This window comes from Jaculus jaculus, chromosome 6 (assembly GCF_020740685.1).
Source record: "Jaculus jaculus isolate mJacJac1 chromosome 6, mJacJac1.mat.Y.cur, whole genome shotgun sequence".
NCBI classification, from domain to species: Eukaryota; Metazoa; Chordata; class Mammalia; order Rodentia; family Dipodidae; genus Jaculus; species Jaculus jaculus.
The window spans coordinates 66700151-66708313 of record NC_059107.1 but is presented as its reverse complement, the minus strand read 5'-3'; the positions used below and the strand labels follow the sequence as shown (position 1 = coordinate 66708313).

The 8163-nt window shown below is 41.4% G+C and overlaps 1 pseudogene; it reads right to left on the bottom strand.

Annotated features, from left to right (window-relative positions):
• Positions 1-1554: 1554 nt before the first annotated feature.
• LOC101613756 lies at positions 1555-2508 on the bottom strand (annotated as a pseudogene).
• Positions 2509-8163: the final 5655 nt, after the last annotated feature.

Genomic DNA, 8163 nt, shown 5'->3' with positions numbered 1-8163 from the left:
TGTGTAGATATACCACATCTTTGTTATCCATTCTTCTAATGATGGATCATTTTATAATTTTTAATTGTTTTCTTAGTTTCCAATACATTAATTTCTTCTCTGATCTTGATTATTTCTTTCCATCTGGAGCTCTTAGGGTTGGATTCTTCTTGTTTTTCCAATGCCTTTATGTGGACAGTTAGGTTATTAATTTGGGATCTCTCTATCTTTGTTATGAAGGCATTTAGCGGTATGAAATTTCCCTTTATGACTGTGTTTATTGTATGCTTTAAGTTTTGATAAGTTGTGTTTCCATTATCATTCAATTCTAGGAATTTTAAAGTTTCTTTTTTATTTCTTCCACAACCAAGTCATTGTTTAAAAGTGTGTTGTTTAGTCTCTAGGAGCTGGTGAAGTTCCTGATGTGTCTTTTGTTGTTAACTTCTATCTTTAAAACATTGTGATCTGAATTGATGCAAGAAGTTGCTTCAATTTTCCTGAATTTATGGAGGCATGCTTTATGGCCTAATATATGGTCTATTTTGGAGAAGGTTCCATGGGATGCTGAGAAGAATGTGTATTTTGCAGAATTGGGATGGAAAGTTCTGTAGATCTCCATTAGGTCTAGTTTATTTGTGTGTTGTTGAGCTCTATTATATCCCTGTTGATTTTCTGCTTGGATGATCTGTCTATTGATGATAGAGGAGTATTGAAGTCCCCAAGTATGATAGTGTTGGCATTTATTTTGGTTTCGTTGTCATGTAGGTTTTTTTGTTTGTCTGGTTTTTTTTTTTTTTTTTTCCAAGATAGGGTCTTGCTCTAGCCCAGGCTGACCTGGAATTCACAATGTAGTCTCAGAGTGGCCTCAAACTCATGGCGATCCTCCTACCTCTGCCTCCCAAGTGCCTGGATTAAAGGTGTGCACCACCATGTCTGGCTTAGGTTTTGTTTTATAAACTGTGGTGCACCTGTGTTTGGAACATACAGATTTATGATTCTGTTGTCCTCTTTTGGATTATTCCCTTGATACATGAGAAGCAGCCTTCATTGTCCTTTTCGATTACTTTTGGTTTGGAGTTTATTTTATCAGATATTAATGTAGCAACACCTGCTTGTTTCTCATTTTCACTTACTTGGAATATCATTTTACATCCTTTCACCCTGATGAGGTGCCTATCTTTAGTGCTGAGGTGTATTTATCGAAGACAGCAGATAGATGGGTCCAGTTTTTTTGTAACCACCCTGTTAACTTGTGACTTTTGATGGATGGGTTAGGACCATTAATATTTAAGGTTATAACTGTGAGGTTCAATTTAATCCCTGCCATTATGGGGTGCTTTATGGGTTTTAGTGTTGTCTTGTGCTTTGTATTTTTTTGAGCCTGCTCTAGTTTTGTTTATTGTGGTCTTATTCTTGTAGGCTCTTGAGATTGGTTGTTTGATTCTTCTGTGTGGAGGTTTCCCCAAAGTATTCTCTGTAGGTTTGGCTATGTTTTCATATAATAGAGTTGACTTTTTTCAGGGAAACCTTTCCTTTCACCATCTATGGTAAGGAATACTTTTGCTGGGTAGAGTATCATTTGCAGTAACCTCTCACGCTCTTTTTGGCAGGGCTGGGGTCAATAGAATCTGAAGATAACTCCTCATAATATTCCAATTGATAATCAAAAGTAAGCTCTTCTCCAACCTTTATGGTTTCATGGAAAAGAATGCTATTCTGGGAAGATGAGTATCAAGGTTATCAATGAAAACATTAAACACCAGAAGATTTGGGTCACAACTATGATCCACAAAATGAGACATGTTTCCATATTGAACAGCATCCATTGTGAACTCATCAGATACATAGTGCAGATCAAAGAGGTATATGATTCTTCTGTTGTCATACAACTGCCCCTGCCTAAAAGCTTCTTCACTCGTGATTACCTCTCCAACATATTCCATGACAAAACTCATTCTTTTAATCATCAGAAGGGTTTTTATACCCCAGCCACAGCCATTGTTAGTTCGAAAAAATGCACAGTGAGTATTGTGTGCATCTTGAGCTGCATTCACAGATGGGAATGCCAGGTTGGATCCTAATTTGCTGGTGGTTATTATAAGCCAGAACAACTCCAGCTTCAGCAGGACAACAGTTGTCCAAGAAGCATTCAACCACAGGTGGCTTTATTGTCTAAGCTGATCCTGGGAGCCAGCTTGTATGCATTGATGTAGTAGAAAGCTGAAGCTGGGCCCTCAAAGTAAACAATATTTTTGACAAATATCATTCCTTTATGATTTTTTCTTCTTTTAATCTTGCCATCTCTTCAGTGCAATTCTTTGCTTAGCTTTCTTCATGATATACTCAGCAAAGGCAGGTTGCAAAACTTTTTTGTCATTTTTTTTAGAAATATTGCTTTACCTGAGATAAATAATTATGCTTGGTGTTAGAAAATTGCTGAAGTAGTAATAGACACTTAAGAATTTTCAAAGGTTACCAAGTATTTGTATAATCTGGCCCTCTTCTCCATTTTACAAGATAATATTCCATATCCTATTTGGGTCTTGGCACCAGCTGTTGCAATCTTGTGGAGCTTTCATTCAAACTGGCACAGTGGGACCAGAGTGCTCACCAGGTTGGCTCCAGACACCCCATCTTTTTGTTGTTGTTGTTAATTAGAAACTTTGTATGAACACATCATATGTTGGTACCATAATTTCTCTTCTCCTTGCTCCACTCCACTGAGGGTGCACCTTAGTGGGATTCTGGTATTCACCATGGAGTTGTGTGGGTTATGAGTTGTGAGAGCAACAGTCAGTCATTGTGGGGGAGGTCAATGCTCTGGATATTTCCTCCCGCCCTGTGGGTCTTAAATTCTTTTCATATCCTCTTCTGCAAAATTCCCTGAATGTGGTAGGTGTGCTTTCAGTCTACTTTAGTGTTGAGCTCTCAGCAGTTTCTACATTTCTGTTTTGGTGCATTTAGGATATTCTAAGTATCTGTCTCCATCACTCTGGTGCAGGTTGTCAGCCCCATCATGGACACAGAACTCTTTCTCATCTTGCTAATTCCTCTGTGGCTTCACCTTGGTCCTAGCTGCTGTGCAAGGGGTGGTTCATCTTCTGTCAGGGAATCAGCTATCTATTCTTGTCTTGTTGATAGATTTTGATTGTCCTCAGTTCTTGCTGCTTTCTGAAAAAGAAAAACAGATTCTTCAATATAGAATGAGATCAGGATAGGTTAAAGGGGATACACATTGTTAATTTACAGAGATTTTGATGGGTGTAGCCTCACTAAAGACTAGTGAGAACTTCTTATTGGGGTCCATAATCTTGGTCTTCATAGGATTCTGACTTGGTTCCTAGTTCCAGCTATGGGTTCCTTTCCACTGAGTGGATCTCATAGCCAATCAGAGAGGCTTTGTTTACCACCTAGGTTGTGTGACAGTATTGCACAGGTGTGTACATCTTGTCAGGCTATGGCCCCTGCTTGTTAATGACATTTTTACCATCTTCCCCCATCAGCTCATGTAGCACTTTTCAGCACTATATGGGTTAACCATCTGAGAATGGATTTCCTTCTAAATTCAGCTTGATCTCTCAGTGTTTTCTCTTGGCAGCAATAGTGTCTTAAGCAGTTGGGTCTTACCTATTGCCTCAGGTGGGTAAGCAAGTGCTTTGACAGATGCCTGTCTTGTTTAAGGGACCTTGTAGGTCATATCATATGTTGATGCCATAATTTCCCTCTTTCCTGTCCCACTCCATTGAGGCATTACTGGTATTCAACATATAGTTGTAGGTTATGAGTTGTAAGAGCAGCAGTCTGTCACTATGGGGAGGACTATGTCTCTGGATATTCATTACCACCTTATGGCTCTTGCATTCTTTCCATTCCTTCTTCCAAAAACTTCCCTAAGCTTTGGTAAGTGTATTAGTGAAGGTTCTCTAGAGGAACAGAACTGCTAGAATGAATTATATTACGAAGGGAACTTATTGGATTAGCTTCCAGTAGTACAATAGAGCAGTTGCAGGTCTGAGAATCAAGAAACCCAGTAGCTGCTCAGTCCATGTAGCCAGATGGCTCAGCAGTCCCAATCTGGCACTGAAGGCCTGGAGACTTCCTGAGGAACCACTGGGTTTCAATCTAATCAGGTCTTCAGTTGATCCTGGTCTTCAGCCCGCACTGGTTTTCAGTCCACACTGGAAGGCAGCAAGCAGCACTGGTAGCCAAGTGAAAGGAAGGAAGGGGCTCTTTTCACCCAGGCTTCCTTATATCAAGTTCCCATGAGAGAGGGGCCACCTGCTTGGAGGAAAGGGCTCACTCTGGGGGAAAGACTTCCTCCTTCAGTTAATTCTTCCTGGAAGCAACATCAGAAACCCACCCAAAGGGATTTCTGTGGGTGTGTTTTGAGTATCCTCAGTGTCTGTTTGCATCACCCTGGCCCAGGTTGTCAGACTTGTCATGGAAGCAGCATACTCATCTTGCCAGTTCCTCTGTGATTTCACCTGGGCTCTGACTGCTGTGTGAGGGATGGTTCATCTCCTGCCAGGGAATATTCCTATCTGGTTGTTAGATTATGTTGTCCTCAGTTTTCACTGCTTTCTGAAAAACAAAAACAGATCCTCCAATGGAGAGTGAGATGAGGATAGGTTAAAGAGGATAAGCATTGTTAATTTAGAGATATTTTCATGAGTGTATCCTCACTTTTGGACAAACACTACATTATCTTGGTCTCCATAGGGTTCTGAATTGGTTCCTAGTTCCAGTTATGGGTTCACTTTTCACTGAACAGATCTCATAGCAAATCAAAGAGCCATACCTACCTATGCTGTGTACCACTATTATGCAGGTATGTACATTTTGTTAGGTTGGTTGATTTAATATAGCAGTGTCCCCTGCTTGCTTACATCTTTGGCCATTTTCCCCCAGAGCTCATGTAGTACATTTTAGCATTATATGGGCCAATCATCTGGGATCTGGCTTCCTTTTAGATTTAGCTGGATCTCTTGATGTTCTGCATTGGCAGCATGAGGTGTCTTCAGCAATAAGGTCTTACCTATTACCTCATGCAGGTAATCAAGTGTTTTTTTTTTTTTTTATTTGAGAGTGACAGATAGAGAGAGAAAGACAGATAGAGGGAGAGAGAGAGAATGGGCGCGCCAGGGCTTCCAGCCTCTGCAAACGAACTCCAGACGCGTGCGCCCCCTTGTGCATCTGGCTAACGTGGGACCTGGGGAACCGAGCCTTGAACCGGGGTCCTTAGGCTTCACAGGCAAGCGCTTAACCGCTAAGCCATCTCTCCAGCCCCTAATCAAGTGTTTTGACAGAAGCCTGTCTTGTTTGAGTACCTTGTAGGTCTTTCCAATCAACAGCTCAACATAGATTGTAACCAATTTCTGGTACTAGGAGTTGTAAGCCAGAGCCAAATGTTTTAAGGTTAGGCTTCATTCCACTCTCTCCAAGTCCCTTCATAGCAGACTGTCCCTCAATGCTTCTATTGAGGGCTGTATCTTTTAATCCACTATCCAGGAGGAATGCTTCTATGATACCAATTAATTTTGGGTTTGGTTTTGTGTATATCTCCCCCTTCTCTCCAGTTCCCCATTCCCAAACCATTCTATCCTTCTTGTTGTCTTCCATTCCTCAAGTTGTCTGTCAGGTATGCCTTCAACTCAAGCTGTTCAAGGTTAGGAGCTGCAGAAGAAGAAGTACATGTGGCATTTGTCTTTCTGTGCTTGTGTGAGTTCACTTAGTATGATCTGTTCCAAGTCTTTCCATTTTACTACAAATTTCATTATATATTTTTTTCCTTAGTGCTGAGTAGAATTCCATTTCGTATATGTACCACATCTTCATTACCCATTTGTTGATTCCAGTTTTAGCTATTGTGAATAAAGCAGCTATAAATATGGTTCATCAAATATTTTTGCAGTAATGAGTGTAGCCTTTAGGGTAGATGCCCAGTAGAGGAATGGCTGGGTCAATTGATAGCTCAATTTTTATAGTCTCCATATTGGTTTCCATAGTAGTGGTACAAGTTTGCACTCTCCCCCCACCCAATAGTGAATGAGGGTTTCTATTCCCCATATCCTTGCCAACACTTAATGTTGTTTGATTTTGTGATTATTATCATCTTTTCTGGAGTAAGGTGGAATCTAATAGTTTTAATTTTCATTTCCCTGGTGGTTAAAGATGTTGAACATTTTCTTAGGTGAGTATTAGCCATTTGAATTTCTTCCCTATTCAGTTCTCTGCCCCATTTTTTGAGTGGATTCTTTGAGTTTAAGCTTAGTTTTTGGAATTCTTTGTAGATTCTATATGTTGGGTCTCTGTCAGTGGCATAGCTGGTGAAGATTTTCTCTGCAAGAAAATCTGTGAGAAGTCTGTTGGCACTGTTTATGTTATGTTTGTCTTCACAAAAGATTTTAGTTTCATGAGATCTCACTACTTGAGTGTTTATTTAACTTCTTTGGCTACTGATGTATTTTTCAGGAAATCTTTATCCATTCCTATATTGTGGAGAGTTACCCCTATTTTTTCTTCCAGGAGTTTCAGAGTTTCAGGTCTTATATTGATGTCTTCAATCCATTTGGAATTGATTTTTGTGCATGGTAGAAGAGTGAGTCAAGTCTCATTTTTTTTTACATGTGGTTATCCAATTTGTCCAGCATCATTTGTTGAAGATGCTGTCTTTTCTCCAGTGTATGTTGTTGCCATCTTTGTCAAAGATCAAGTAGCTGTAGTTACTTGAACTAAGGACTGTGTACTTTATTTTGTTCCATTGGTTATATGTCTGTTTTTATGCCAGTCTCATGCTGTTTTTGGTACTATGGCTTTATAGCATAGCTTTAGATCAGGTGTGGTGATACCTCAAAAATTCTTTCTTTTGATGAGGATATATTTAGGTATACAGTGCCTTCTGCCATTCCATAAGAATTTTTTTGAGGAATTCTAGTCCAGGTGGCATCTGCCTAACCACACTTCACCTCGTGGGGAAGGCAAGGCAAGACATTTAGGGTTTATTGAGATTTTTAGGGGTTGGCAGATTCTAGTAGACCTCCAGTGGGAGGGCACAGAGGAGCAAAGTAAGGAATCCACTGATTCTCACGCTCTTGGGAAGCCCACCAGTCCCCCATCCCCTCAAGCAGCCATCCTAGCCGCAGTTCCAGCTGCAGGTTCTTTCTGCACTAATTGCAGGCTAAGTGGACCCAGACCAGCAGGCTAGAATTCGCCCTCACCTTAGGCTTTCCTGCAACTGCAGAGCTCCACATGCAAACACTGTCCCACTTGCTGCTGAACATCTCCCTCCCCCCACCAGTACATGGACCCAGGCCAGCAGGCTAGCATTCCTCCACCCTAGGATTTCCTGCGACCGTGGAGCTCCATGTGTGAATGCCACCCTACTTGCTGTGCCCTCCCCACACCTGTATGCAGACCCAAGCCAGCAGGCTAGCATTCCTCCTGCCCTAGGAATTCCCACCACCACAGAGATCCATGTGCTGCTGCCCCTCCCATTTGCAGACCCAGGCCAGCAGGCTAGTGTTCCCCCTACCCTAGGATTTTGTGCCACAGCACAGCTCAATGTGCAAATGCCATCCAACTCACCACGCACACACCCCACGCCTGTACATGGAACCAGGCCAGAAGATTAGGGTTCCTCCCTGCCCTAGGCATTACTGCCACTAGGGAGCTTGATGCACTACTGCCCCTCCATGCACAGACCCAGGTCAGCAGGCTGGCATTCCCTCCGCCCTGGGCTTTTCTGCCACCACAGAGTTCAATGCATGAATGCTGTCCCACTTGCCACTGCCCTCTCCCCATTTCCTGCCATCCCACTGGACCAGTACCAGTCTCTCCCATCCCCTGTGAATCACCTAACCTGCAGCAGTCCCATATCTCCACAAAGACAGAGATATCCCAAATCAATAAGCTTACCATCCACCTAAAGGCATTGGAAAAACAAGAAGAATCCAACCCAAAAAGCTCAAAATGGAAAGAAATAATTAATATCAGAGCAGAAATTAATGAATTGGAACCTAAGAAAACAATTCAGAAAATTGATGAAACAAAGAGCTAGTTCTTTGAAAAAACAAACAATATTGATAAACCCCTGGAAAATTTGATCAAGGAAAAAGAGAGACAGATAGACAGAGAGAGGGAGAGACTTCAAATTAATAAAGTTAGAAATGAAAAATAAGAGATCAC